Genomic DNA, 14,111 nt, shown 5'->3' with positions numbered 1-14,111 from the left:
GGAAGTTAAACCTGTGGGAATTTCCTGGAAGTTTTCAATCTGGGCCTCTCCGGGAACTCGGAAAAAGGAAATCCGGCTTCAGAATGGTCAGGGCATGTGAAAAGTAGGAAGTTCCTTTATGTGCACTAGTTACTGTGAAGCCAGACTTGGCCCATGGCAGGCTGCCCATCCCTCACACTCAGGCTTGACAGGGGTGATAGTCGTGGGAGGACTTGGAGCCATCATCCCTGCATGAACACGTGACAGCAGGGCCTAGCAAATCCCATCTTTCTAGTAAAGTGGAAAAAACAGATTTTTATCTTAGCAGACCTACAGAGGGTGTTTGGCCCACCAAACCCATCCACTGTCTGAGATAATGAGGGTGTGGGTGGAGGGGTCACTGGTCTAGCAGACAGATATTAGCTTCAGTGACAGAGCTATTCTGGTACTATTTCAGTACAGCTGCCCTAGTCTGAGACTCATCTGCTCCCAACAGGGATCTCATCTTTTTTACTCTACTCCAGTTGGTCTTTCACACTATTGCCAGAAAGCTCTTTCTGACATTATATTTTGAGTGACATATAGTAGATACTCAAAACACTTATTGAATAAACCTACAACTCTGAATGCTTCTCTAAAAAAATTTGCCCTCTTTCTGTCTTTTTGGTACGAACATTCACCTCAGCCAGATGTCTTGGAGTCATCCTTGACTTCTAGAGAAAGCTCTTTCCTTAAAATTAAAACCACATCTTTAAGTAACGGTTAACAGGTGAGTTATGGCTGGACTCTCACAGCTTTTCCTCCTGGCGCCCAGAAATATAACTTCCTTTGGGGCTTTCAGTAGTTCCCTAAGTGCTTAGTCAGCGTCTGCTAGTACCCAGCATCATTTTAGGCACTAGGGACATACCAGTTTAACAAGTGTCAGCCATGTGTCGGGCCCTGGGCTAGATACTGGAATATAGAAATGAGAAGAAACAGGCTTTGCCATCAAGGAGCTCACAGTCTAATGGGCCACTTCTACTGCCACAGTGGTCTCAAGAGACACTGCATCCCCTTTAATATTTTGGAGCACATGAATCCTAGAACGTTTACTAAAGGCTCAGGGATTAACACAAGGAAAATAAACAACAATGTAGCAGTTTTACTAATCTGGCCTATAAATGGTAACTCTTCACCTAAATTGGTGGAATATGCCCCCAAGTCCATCCAGGCAGCTCTTTAATAAATTCCAAACTTCCAAGAGAGACCTGGATACACTGAAATTCCCTCTTACTTTCAAAGGTTCACTGTTCAGGCCCCAGTTCTTCACTACAAGGTTCACAGTTAATGCCCATTCCCCTCAAAATGTGACAAATTTCCTCTAGCCTCAATAGATCAGTGACACAGTGTAAGCCCAAGATCTAGAGGAGACACAATTACAAAAGTCAGAGACTGTTTCCTTACACTCATCTTCGGCAGTCAAATTAGCACATCATGTGGATTTTATCAATCTGCAGACACCTCTCCCTAGTCTGAGATCCAAGACATCCCTATCCTGGATTACTGCAACAGCCTCCTAACTTGCCTTCCTCCCCACTGCAGCCATGGTGATAGGAATCTGCTGTCTTAATTCTCTGCTTGATGGTCTCCAGTGGCTCTTCTCTTCCTGTAGGGAAAGAGTCCAGGTTCCTTACCATGACTCCCCTTGGTGGGTAGGCACCTGCTTGTTGCTCCAGCTTCTTCCCTTGCCTCTAATTTTATGCTCCAGAGGCTTGGAAGGCCTTATTTTGACTGTTTCTCTATGCAGGTCTCTCCCTATCACCTTCTGTTCATCTACTACCCAGAAAACCCTCCCCCTTTTACCTACCTGCCTTGTACACAAACTTTTGGCATCTCCTGGGTGACTGCTCTGACCATTTCCACACCTAAGTTCATTACTTTGTGACCGTAGGTGCCACTATGGTATTCCCATAATGCACTGGATTTACCACATTGCATTACAATTCCCTGCAGTGGGTTAATTCCCAAACATCCACCTCGGATTAGTCTAAGGCAGTCCTGCTACTTCCATCCCCTAGCTATTGATGGATTCAGGGATGGACAGGCCTTAAATAATTTGAGGCAATGAGAATCCAGGCTCTACTCTGCTAGATAAGAGTAAGATTGCTTGTTATTCTGATAAACACAGGGAACTGGCTCTAGGCTGAAGATGACACTTAGAGTGGCAGGTCAGAACAACTAAAAGATACTATATAGTAAGAATCTTTAGTGACTACTCCCATTTGTGCCTGAGTTTTCTGTTAATTGCTACTGAAAGTAATCTGGTAAATTATTTTGTACTGTTGAATCTTTAGGCTAGTGTTTCCCCAAATTTTTTTTACTATGACCCACAGATCAAAAAACACATCAGAACACGAAATTGACATGTATATATATAATTGAAACAAAAGCATCACAAAACATTATTTATTTGTACAAATATCATGTGCACTGATATTGTCTACTCTTTTCTAGTTTACTCTTTTAAAATGATGGTCCCAATTCACTAAGTTGATTTTACAACTCACTAATGTTTTACAACCTTCTCTGAGAAACACTGATCTAAACCAGCATTACAGTGATTCACCATTACCTTTGCTGGATAAAATCCAGGCTTCTATCATGGCACAAAGGCCACCTATGGCCTGGTCTCAGTCACCTCTCAGGCTCGTCTCCTACCATTACCTGCTACCACCCTTCACAGGAAATTAACTTGTTATTCTCTGAATGTATCATACCTTTTTGCATGATGGTGCCTTTACTATTGTGCTTGCCCTGTTTCAAATTACCTCCTACACGTCGTTCAAATCTCTACTCAAAGTCACTTCTTTGAGGCCTTCTCCAAACTCCACATCATCCTGCAGATGGGACTAGGTCCATTCCTGGGTGCAGTAATAGCCCTTGGGTCATATGTCTGTCAAAGCATTCATTACACTCTGCTACAGTTGCCTGTCTGCTTGACTGACTCCTTCACTCAACTGAGCTCCCAAAGCCAGGAACTGGGACTCATTCTTCTGGGTAACTCTATACCTACTATTGGACCTGATTCAATATATGTTTATTAAATGAGGAGGAGTAAGCTACATGTTGTCTATGACAATCAACTCCCTGGCTTAGCTGTATAAAACCATAAACATGGTACCGTGTGCAGGGACAATGCTAAGCTACACTGCTGAGTATACCAAGGCTGAAGAAATGGGCTCCTTCCTCTCCAGGGATTTAAATGTTCATAATGACAGTCAAGAATGTAAGCATGTGTCTAATTCATTTCCCACACATTTCATATTTCAATTTCCTGAAATATTTCTAACCTACCTACAGACAGAAAATACCTATACATTTTCCAAGACATAGCCAAAAGCTGATCTGATGCCTCTTCTGAGAAGTATTCACTGAATTCTGCAAGCTAAGTTAGGGACTTTTCCAGTGGTCCAGTTTCACACGTACATCCTTCATTGTAGCAATGGCACAATTACATTGTTCAACACCCATAACTAGCTGATTTATTCCTAGAGGGTAGGGGACATACCTAATCAACTCTTGGGCTACCCAGTAGAGAACATGGAACAAAATAGGCGTCTATAAATGTCTGTTGTACTAAGTTCTTCAGCCAAGCTCTGCCTTTTAGGTTTACTAACTCCTCCCTTCCCCAGTTTCCTCTTACTTCATCTGAAAATGAACTTCCTGCAACACTGATTCCCCATTGTTCACTACTGGGTAACGTCTGTACCCTTAAGGTTTTCCTCTCCGTGCCCTTAAATGTGGGGGCATATTGTAGCTCTCTGACTCAGGGACATGAATTCGGCAGTTAAATTTGAGATGCCCTAATAATAAAAATGGTCTGTGTGCTTATATTTCGAGGAAAGGAGTTTCAACTTTTCTGATATTTTGCATTCTGTTCCACAGTGTATCTGTTTAATATAAAAGTAATGTTTTTAGTTCTTACAAGTTAAATATTGTACATTGCACACATACATACACACACAATCCTATCAAAATTGATGCTCTAAGCTCTAAGATGAGCCTTGTTTACACTGTGGCTTCACATATGCCTTGGCACACCACCGTGTAGCCCAGCATGGGAAGCACAGCATTAAAGTTCTACTGCTGTTCACTTCAAGGAGATGAAAATGCAAAAGCTGTACCTAGAGATGTCACTGAAAACTCAATACCATTGTTCTGACTTAATTTCTAACTTCTTTTCCTTAAAATGGTCTCAGAAGCTTTCCTACAGTTATCTTTTCCTTTTATCCCAAAAGGAACAAAAGAAAGGAAAAATAGTTCAGTTTTGTATGTGCTGAGTTTGAGATGCCTGGGAGCATGTGGAGTTTAGGAAAGAGTTCTTCGCCGGGAAAAGAGATTTGGGAGTTCTTGGCAATTAAAGCTAAGGAAATGGATGGGATGACTCAGAGCGTATATGTAGAGGGAAAGGAGACTGAGGTCAGACATTAGAGGACAGACAGGATGCAGAATCTATGAAGGAGACTGAGAAATTGCCTTACAGAGAGGAAAGAGAACCTGCAAAATTCATCACAGTACCCAGTACAGTGTCTTCCTTGTACATAGGAGACACTCAAAAAATAATTATCAAATGAATTTAGCAAACATAGTCCTTTTTCATTCAAAGCACTGTGCTAGTATAGAGAATACAGGGATGACTCCTCCTGGGCCCATCAGGCCAGTTGGAGAGACAGATCATGAATAAGTATAAGATAGTAAGACAGGTAGCTAAGAAAGTGGTGTGCACAAGGCATACTGGAGTACCAAGAAAGGAGAGGTCAATAAGGAACTTTTCAGAGGAAGCAATGCTAGGGCTGCATCTTGAAGAATGAATAGGCATTCATCAAGCTTTGGGTAGAGAGGTCCTCTGGGAGGGCATTCCAGGCAGCAAGATCTGCAGGTAGAAGTGCACTGAATTATGAAACAGAATGGAGTGGTTGAGAAATTCCAAGTAAGTAATTTGGTACAGCTGGGATTTAGTTTTGAGGAAGAAGTGGAGGAAATGAAGCAGGGAAGCCAGGCAAGTTCAGGTTACAAAGGACCCTGTAAGACATGATAAAGTGCTTGGATTTTATCCTGAAGACCAGGGGAAGCCACTGAAGGATTTTTAAATGGAGAGAAAAGGGATCAGATTTACAATTCAGAAATATCATTCTTCCATCAGACCGGAAGATGGGTTAGGGGCCAAGACTAGAAGCAAGGAAACCAAATAGGAGGCTAGTTAAGGAATCCAAGGGGAGTTGAGGGAAGGCTAGACTAGGCCTGAAGCAGGGGGGAAGGAGAGAAGCCAACAGATCAAACAGATATACAGGAGATAGAATAGACTAGACATCGTGTGTGACTACATGAGATAGAGGAAGAAGTTAAGAGTCAAGCACGATACCAAGTTTCTACTTGGGCAGTTGGGTGAAGTAATTCCATTCACAGAGAATGAGGATAGCAGAGGAGAAGCAGATCTGAGATTCTGTGATGAGCTTTGTTGTAAACGTATTCATGTTACAGAGTTGTCTTGTGAACAGTTGTTCTGGATCTCAAAGGATATAGGTAAGCCAGCAATCCAGATGTGCTATTCACACATAGGAGGAAATTGAAGCAATTGGACTAGATGAGATTTCCCAGACAAAAAATATAGAGTAAAAGTAAAAGAAAAAGGATAGAGCCAACATTCAAAGGCCAGACAGAAAAAAAGAGAAGCCCTCAGAGGAGGGTGAAAAGAAGGACTACAGCTAGAACACTGGTGTCTCAAAATCCAAGGGAGGTGGGGTCAAAAACATCTCCCTCAGATTCTGAGGTCCTAAGGACAAACACTAGATGATTTTTGTATTCTTAGAACCTAATGTTGGCCAGGCTCCAGAATAGTGGTTTAATGAGTATCTTTGGCCATTGGACTTAAAAATTAGGATGTTCACTGTTGACCTCTAATGGAGCAGTCTCTTGAGAGGGGCAAAAGCAGAAACCATAAAGACAACTGGAGAAGTTTGGTAACAATGAAAAGAGAAGATACGGCAGCAACTTGAGAGGAAAGGAGATTTAAAAAGTGAATTTTGAAGATTAATATATTTATTTTTTGCTATGGTCTGAATGTTTGTGTCCCCCCCCCCTACCCAGATTCATATGTTGAAATCCTAATGCCCAATTTGATGGTATTGGGAGGTGGGGCCTTTGGAAGGTGCTTAGGTCATGAGGGTGGAAGCCTCACAAATGGGAATATTGTTCTTATAAAGGAGACCCCACAGAGATCCCTTGTTCCCTCCACCATGAGAGGGCACAGTGAGAAGGTGCTGGCTGTGAACCTGCACGAGGGTCCTCACCAGAACTCAGCCATGCTAGTACCTCGATCTTGGACTTCCCATCCTCCAGAACTATGAGAAACTTCTATTGTTTATAAATTACCCAGTCTGCGGTATTTTGTAATAACAGCCCAAATAGACTAAGACAATTTTATAATGAGTACTTTTGCCAGGCCTTAGTTATGGAGATAGACACTTAAGGGTTTGTGTAGGTTTGAGGGAAAAGTCCAAAATCTTGTGTTGAGGGCAAAGGGGATGGAAGAGAGCTTTCTCGTTCGCCACTGTGGCTTCCATGGCTCCTCCACCTTTATGTAAAGCCTCTTTTCTTTGGGGACTCGAGACCTTGGTTGACCACCTCCTCCTGATGTTCTTGGCCTTAGCTGCTACAGGATGCCTGAAGCACCTGCTGGCCCAACGTACAGGAAGTCAGTTGGCAAGCTTGCAGTTTGAACTTGTCTGCCTTTGAGGAGAAAACATACACAGTGTATAGCCCAGAGCTAGTCACAAAATGAATCGTTAAATTCCGTCAGTCTCAGACCTAACAGGATGGGCTAGAGCAGACAGACAAAATATCAGGAATTCCGAATGTGACTGAGAAGTCAGCATGGAGCTAGCAGAGATAAAAGCAAGTACAGGAAAGTCAAAACTCTGAAGGGGTTTTGTAACACTGAGAACCCTACCCCACATCTGTCTTTTTTATAACAGACTGGGCCATTCATGCCAGGCTGACTAGGGGTGAAGGTGGGGGAAGACAGCTTCTGATCACTCACACATTCATTCAAGTCTTAGGCCCAGAGTCTTACTCACCATCCCAACCTTGGATGCCCCATTCAAGACTCTGCCCCTGGGACTTCCCTGGTGGCGCAGTGGTTAAGAATCCGCCTGCCAATGCAGGGGACACAGGTTCGATCCCTGGTCCGGGAAGATCCCACATGCCGCGGAGCAACTAAGCCCGTGTGCCACAACTACCGGGCCCACACGCCACAATTACTGAAGCCTGAGCATTCTAGGGCCTGCGTGCTGCAACTACTGAAGCCTGTGTGCCTAGAGCCCGTGCTCCACAACAAGAGAAGCCACCACAATAAGAAGCCCATGCACTGCAACAAAGAGCAGCCTCCACTTGCCGCAACTAGAGAAAGCCCGTGCTCAGCAACGAAGACCCAATGCAGCCAAAAAATAAATAAATAAATAAATAAATATTTTAAAATTTTATTGAAAAAACGACTCTGGCCCCATAGTTCTTTATTGTTCTCTCCTACTGAAGCCCATCAATCCAGCCCGCTCTGTTTACCATGCCTTTGACCCTTTCATGACCAGATCTACTTTACCCCTGAAGCTTTATCCTCCAGAATCTCACTCTCTAAACCCAGCTTCTTGCCTCTGGGTCTCCCTTTGCGCACATATCAAATTTTCAAACTCTAGTCCTCTGAACTCTTTTCTCCCTGTATATACCAGGCCTTTCTTCCTTTTCAACCCAGCCTGGATATCATGATCCAACTTCACCTGTTCTCATGGCAGCCCCTAGTCAACCCCATGTCTTTCTCTCCCACCCACTTATTAATTACCAGATTTCTCTACTCCTGTGCCCTCATCACTAAGAGCTCCTAGGAACAAAAAATATCACACAACCACTCGCACTGGAATCAACAGAACCAGGCCCTGAACACAACAAGCCTGGATTGCTCAATCCTACCATCTCTTTGACCCCTGCAAACTTTCTCCACTTTTCTTAAACTCTTTGTATCATCTTCATCTCTTAGTATAAGCACTTAACTTCACCTCCTACTTCCCAGAATTAAAAAAAAAGGAGGCTGTAGGCATGGTCTTCTCGATTCCCTATCCTCCTGATCTTTATCTATATCTAGGAACTAGGCAATAAGTTGAAAATCTATTTACTGAAGACAGTTCACCCAATGACCACGCTCCCAAAAGCTCAATTCATCAAATTTTCCAAAGTTATCAAGTTTAAAAATTGTTGATTTTGAGCACCAAAATCTATTTGGTAGAGTTATCAATTCACCAAAAATTTGTTTCTATCAATAATGTATAAAATTTATAGAAATTGTGTTGTGTGGAAAGATTTAATAAGCTTATGGATTCACTCTTTTTTCTTTTGCTTTTTTTTTTTTTAGTTTTAGTTTTCAATTAATTTCAGCTTGATTTAGTTTAGTTTTAGTTTAACCAGAGTCTTCTCATTAGGTCTGTTGTATAACCAGATTTCAATCAAACTGTTGAATGTCACTTTTGTGTGTGATACTCATATCAGAAACTTAGGATTCAGATGCCTAAAATGAATATATAATACTCGTTTGATCAAGCTGATAAAAAAATCTAGGAATTAAACAAAGTTAAAAACAGCACTAACTCATTCTGTGAAGCCATTATTACCATGATACTAAAATCAGAAAAAGACATTGCAAGAAAAGATCAATATCCCTTATGAATATAGATGCAAAATTTGCCAACAGAATACTAGCAAACTGTATCCAACAACATAAAAAAAGAATTATACACTAGGACCAAGTGAGCTTTACACCAGAAATACAAGATTGGTTACCATTCTGAAATCAATCAGTATACAAAAATCAATTATATTTCTACACACTAGCAAGGAACGATCCAAAAAATAAATTAAGAAAACAGTTCCATTTACAATAGCATCAAAAAGAATAAAATGTTTAGGAATAAATTTAACAAAAGAAGTACAAGACTCACACACTGAAAACTACAAAAGATTATTGAGAGAAAATGTAAAACGCCTAAATAATGTAAAGATAACACATGTTCATGGATTTGAAGACTTAATATTGTTAAGATGCAGATACTCCCCAAATTGATTTAGAGATTCAACACCATCCCTATCAAAGTCATGCTGCTTTTTTTTTTTTGCAGAAATACTAAAATTCATATGGAAATTCAAGAGACTCAGAATAGCCACACAAAATAATCTTGAAAAAGAACAAAGTGGGAGGACTTATACTTCCTCATTTTAAAACTTCTACAAAGTAATCAAGACTCTGTGGTACTGGCATAAGGACAGACGCGTAGATCAAGGGAACAGAATTGAGAGGTCAGAAATAAACCCTTAGATTTATAGTCATTTTTTTTCTTAACAAGGATGACAAGAAAATCAAATAAGGAAAGACAAGTCTTTTTAACAAATAATGATAGAACCAGCTATCCACATGTAAAAAATTAAAGTTGGACCGCTACCTCACACCACATACAAAAATTAATTCAAATGGATCATAGACCTAAATGTAAGAGCTAAAACTATAAAACTGTTACAAAAAAATAGCAGTAAATCTTGTCCTTGGATTAGATGATGATTTCTTAGATAGAATGCCAAAAACACAAGCAACAAAAGGAAAATAAGAGGGAGAAGGGGCAACATAGGGGTGGGGAAAAAAAGGGTTATTTAATGTGATTATATGAAATCATGTGTGTGAAACTTGAAAATTTAAAGCGCTACAGAATTTAAAGAATCATTTAATTTAAAAAAGTTTTTAAAAAAGGAAAATAAGATAATTATTTAAGGAACAGAATATCCAAGAACTATGGAACAATAATAAAATGTATGTAATGGGAATACCAGAGGAGAAGAAAGAGAGAGAGAAACAGAAGAAACATTTGAAGTAATAATCACTGAGAATTTTCTGAAATTAATGACAGACACCAAACCACAGATCCAGAAAGCTCAGAAGACATCAAAATAGACACTGAAAAAAATCTACACCTAGGTGTACAAAACTGCAGAATATTTAAACTACAGAAAATATTCAAACCACAGAAAATCAAAGGCATAGAAAATCTTGAAAGAAGCCAGAGAAGAAGTTATACAATGGCCAATAAGCATACAAAGAGAGGCTGAACATCATTAGTCATTAGAGAAATGTAAATCAAAACCACAATGAGATACCACTTCATACCCGCCAAGATGATTATAATAAAAAAGATAATAACAAGTGTTGGCAAGGATGTAGAGAAATTGGAACCCTCATACACTCCTGGTAGAAAGGTAAAATGGTGAAGTTGCTGTAGGAAAGTTTGGCCACATTTCCTCAAATATTTCCTCAAAATGGTGAACATAGTTTATAGTACATAGTTACAATGTGTATCATACCAGCAATTCCACTCCTAGGTATATACCCAAGGATATTGAAAAAGTACGTCTACACAAAAACTTGTATGCAAATGTTCACAGCAGCATTATTCATAATAGCCAAAAAGGGCAAAAAATCTAAATGTCCATCAACTGATGAATGAATAAACAGAATGTGATATATCCATAGAATGGAATATTATTCTGCCATAAAAAGAATGAAATACTGATGTATTCTACAACATAGATGAACTTCAAAAATAGGATAAGTGAAAGAAGCCAGACACAAAAGGCTACCTATTGTATGATTCCATTTATATGAAATACCCAAAAAAAGCAAATCCACAGAAACAGAAGACAGATTATTAGTTGCCATGGGCTGAAGGGAGAAGGAAATGGGGAGTAACTGCTAGTGAGTATGGGGTTTCTTTTGGAACAATGAAAACATTCTGGAATTTGATTGTGGTTGATGGATATACAACTGTGAATATACTAAAAACCACTGTGAACTATACAGTTTAAAAGGATGAACTTGGGCTTCCCTGATGGCGCAGTGGTTAAGAATCCGCCTGCCAATGCAGGGGACACGGGTTCGAGCCCTGGCCCAGGAAGATCCCACATGCCGCGGAGCAACTAAGCCCGTGCACCACAACTACTGAGCCTGAGCTCTAGAGCTCGCAAGCCACAACTACTGAGCCCACGTGCCACAACTACTGAAGCCCGCACGCCTAGAGCCCATGCTCTGCAACAAGAGAAGCCACGACAATGAGAAGCCCGTGCACCACAGTGAAGAGTAGCCCCCGCTCACCACAACTAAAGAAAGCTCGTGCGCAGCAACAAAGACCCAACACAGCCAAAAATAAATAAATAAATAAATTTATTAAAAAAAAAAAATGGGGGCTTCCCTGGTGGCACAGTGGTTGAGAATCTGCCTGCCAATGCAGGGGACACGGGTTCGAGCCCTGGTCTGGGAAGATCCCACATGCCGCGGAGCGACTAAGCCCGTGAGCCACAATTGCTGAGCCTGCACGTCTGGAGCCTGTGCTCCGCAACGGGAGAGGCCACGATAGTGAGAGGCCTGCGCACCGCGGTGAAGAGTGGCCCCCACTTGCCGCAACTAGAGAAAGCCCTCACACAGAAACAAAGACCCAACACAGCCATAAATAAATAAATAAATAAAATAAAAAAAAAAAAAAAATGGATGAACTTTATGGTATATAAATTGTATCTCAATAAAACTGTTACTTAAACAAATAAAAAATAAAATCAAAGTAAAAACTTTATTTAGAAGTAGTAGCAACTACATAATCAAGGATAAGAATAAGCAGAGATATTCCTAAAGTACAGTCATCCTATTGTGACGTGAATGGGACTGGCAGAAATTCTACAAATGTTTCTTTGATGTCACTATGGCAGGAGGCCCATTCATCAATGGTCATCATGAGATCTTAGAACAATTATCTTTAACTAATGAACTTATATAATTAATTATAGCACTTACTGTAGTAACTATTAATTCCATTTACCAACCAGTATGGAAATACAGTATGGCCATATTTCAGCCCATATCTATATACCTATTAAAATTATAAGTGCACAAAAAAGTGTTTTTAAGAAGGAAAATTATGAGATTGAAAATGTTTTGAAAGAGAGAACCACCCCCCCCCCCGCAAGATTGTTTATATTTGACATGTGAGTCATTGCACAACACTTGTAGAACAAAATACACAAGAACTTCTCAGTCTCAAAAGTTTAGATTCAAAGTAAGGAAAATTTTAGATTACACTGAACTTTGGCCAGCCATGGCAAAATGACTTCAGTGAAACAGCAAATAAATTAAAACTAAAACTGAGCTAAACTACACTTCAAATGAGTCAACTGATAATTTGTAGAAATGTTCAAAAGTAGTTAAAATCCATACAACCATGCAATTGTTGTAAACTTTATACATAATTAAAAGAAACAAAATTTTGGTAAATTGAGAAAATTGGTGAATTTCAGCAAATTGATCATTCTGTGAACTGAAATTCAGAGAACTGGCTCTCCTTACTTCCTATCCCAGAGGATAGGAGTCCTTCCTCTTCTCCACATTTAATCCTTCCACCTGTGTTCTAGATTCCATCTGGTTCTGCCTTCTCTGGCTCCTGCCCTGTGGGAGAGAATCGAGAGTCTCCTTTTTCCTTTCCTAGAGTCTCTGCAGGGAATTGAAATCCTTCAGAGCCTGGAAAATATACTTGGTCTTGGAAGATCCCAACTCAAACAGTGCTGGACTCTGGCCATTTTTTTAATACTCCTGCCCACTTTCTCCAGGGCTGGGCTCTACTGAAGAGTGCTAATGACTGTGGTCTCTCATGAGCATTTGAACGGGGGCTCAGTCTCAGAGCAGTATGCAACCAAGCAATGATGCTACCCGGTGCCTCCTCCCGCACTATGAAGGAACAATTGGATAACAGAGCCAATGAGAATTGTTAGCCTCCCATCCTGTCATTCAGGATCATCATTTACAAGGCAGGCCTTTTGGGTCATCTTTCCTTTTCCATTCGATCTTCCCCACATTCATCTGTCCTTCCTTGCCCCTGGTTAATTTGTCCTTCCACTGCTTCCCAGAGTTTAGCCCTTTCCATCGTGGACTCTCCTCCCAATCTCTCCTGTTCTGAAACCACTAAATTCTCAGCCCCATTATACACCCCTGAGTCTCCACTTCCTCTAAGAGAGTTGGCTTTGTTTAAGTACATCATTTCTTCACATTCTTCCACAAGTCTAGGGAGGAGAGAGAAGTTATCTCCACTCTTGGGGCTCCCTAAGGCCCAAACACACATAAGTACTTTTCCACACCTCCCCCAAGTCTTTCAGAATCATACCATCTTGTTATTCAAGCCTCTACCCTCCTCAGTGTTGTCATGAAATGACCTTTCTTTTTCATCAAAGACTTTAGTATAGCTGTGCCTGTACCCTTTGTTCTCTCACCAGCATCCTCAACTCCATGGTCCTTTAAGCCTGTAAGGCCACCAGCCATCATTCCTCTTAACAGTGTCTCCATTCCTTTAACACTTTCCTCAAAATCACTAACATACTGCCTCCCTCAAGCCCCATTTTTCACAAACTCCAACTCCTCTCCAGAGAGAATGGGATCACCAGGTATGATGGCCTCAAATTCCCACCCTGTCCGCCCTCCTTCTGCACTGCCATCATACCCTCATGCATGCACTTATCTGCATCCTCACCCATCTTCCCTTTCAGTCTTGAAGGAGGAGGTACCTCTCTAGGTTAAAAACCAATTCCTTCCTGTAGCCATGGTTAATTCCTCAGACCCTCCTCTCTCCTCTGGGACCTTGCTCCACTAGCCATTGCCTGTCCATCAGCTCTTTACCTGCGGTGTTAAACGAGGTCCCAGTGCTTACTTCCCAGCAACTGTTCCTCAATCCTTCCCTTCCCTTCCCCACTCCCCCTCTCAGCCTCCTGTTACCTATCCTTTCTCTCTTTCCTTGCTGCACTCACTGAGTAGTAGTTCTTCATCCTCCTGTCTCACTAGCATCCTTTCTTTATTCTGGAAAAAATATTTATATTCTTTCTTATATTCAGCATAAATGAATATTATTTATTCATTTATCCATCAGTGAACACTTAGGTTGTTTCCATGTCTTGGCTTTTGTGAATAATGTTGCAATGGACGTGAGGTGCAGATATCTCTTTGAGATAGTGATTTCATTTCCTTTGGATAT

Source organism: Balaenoptera physalus (assembly GCF_965194825.1).
Source record: "Balaenoptera physalus genome assembly, chromosome: 10".
Classification (NCBI taxonomy): domain Eukaryota; kingdom Metazoa; phylum Chordata; class Mammalia; order Artiodactyla; family Balaenopteridae; genus Balaenoptera; species Balaenoptera physalus.
This window is presented reverse-complemented; position numbering follows the sequence as displayed.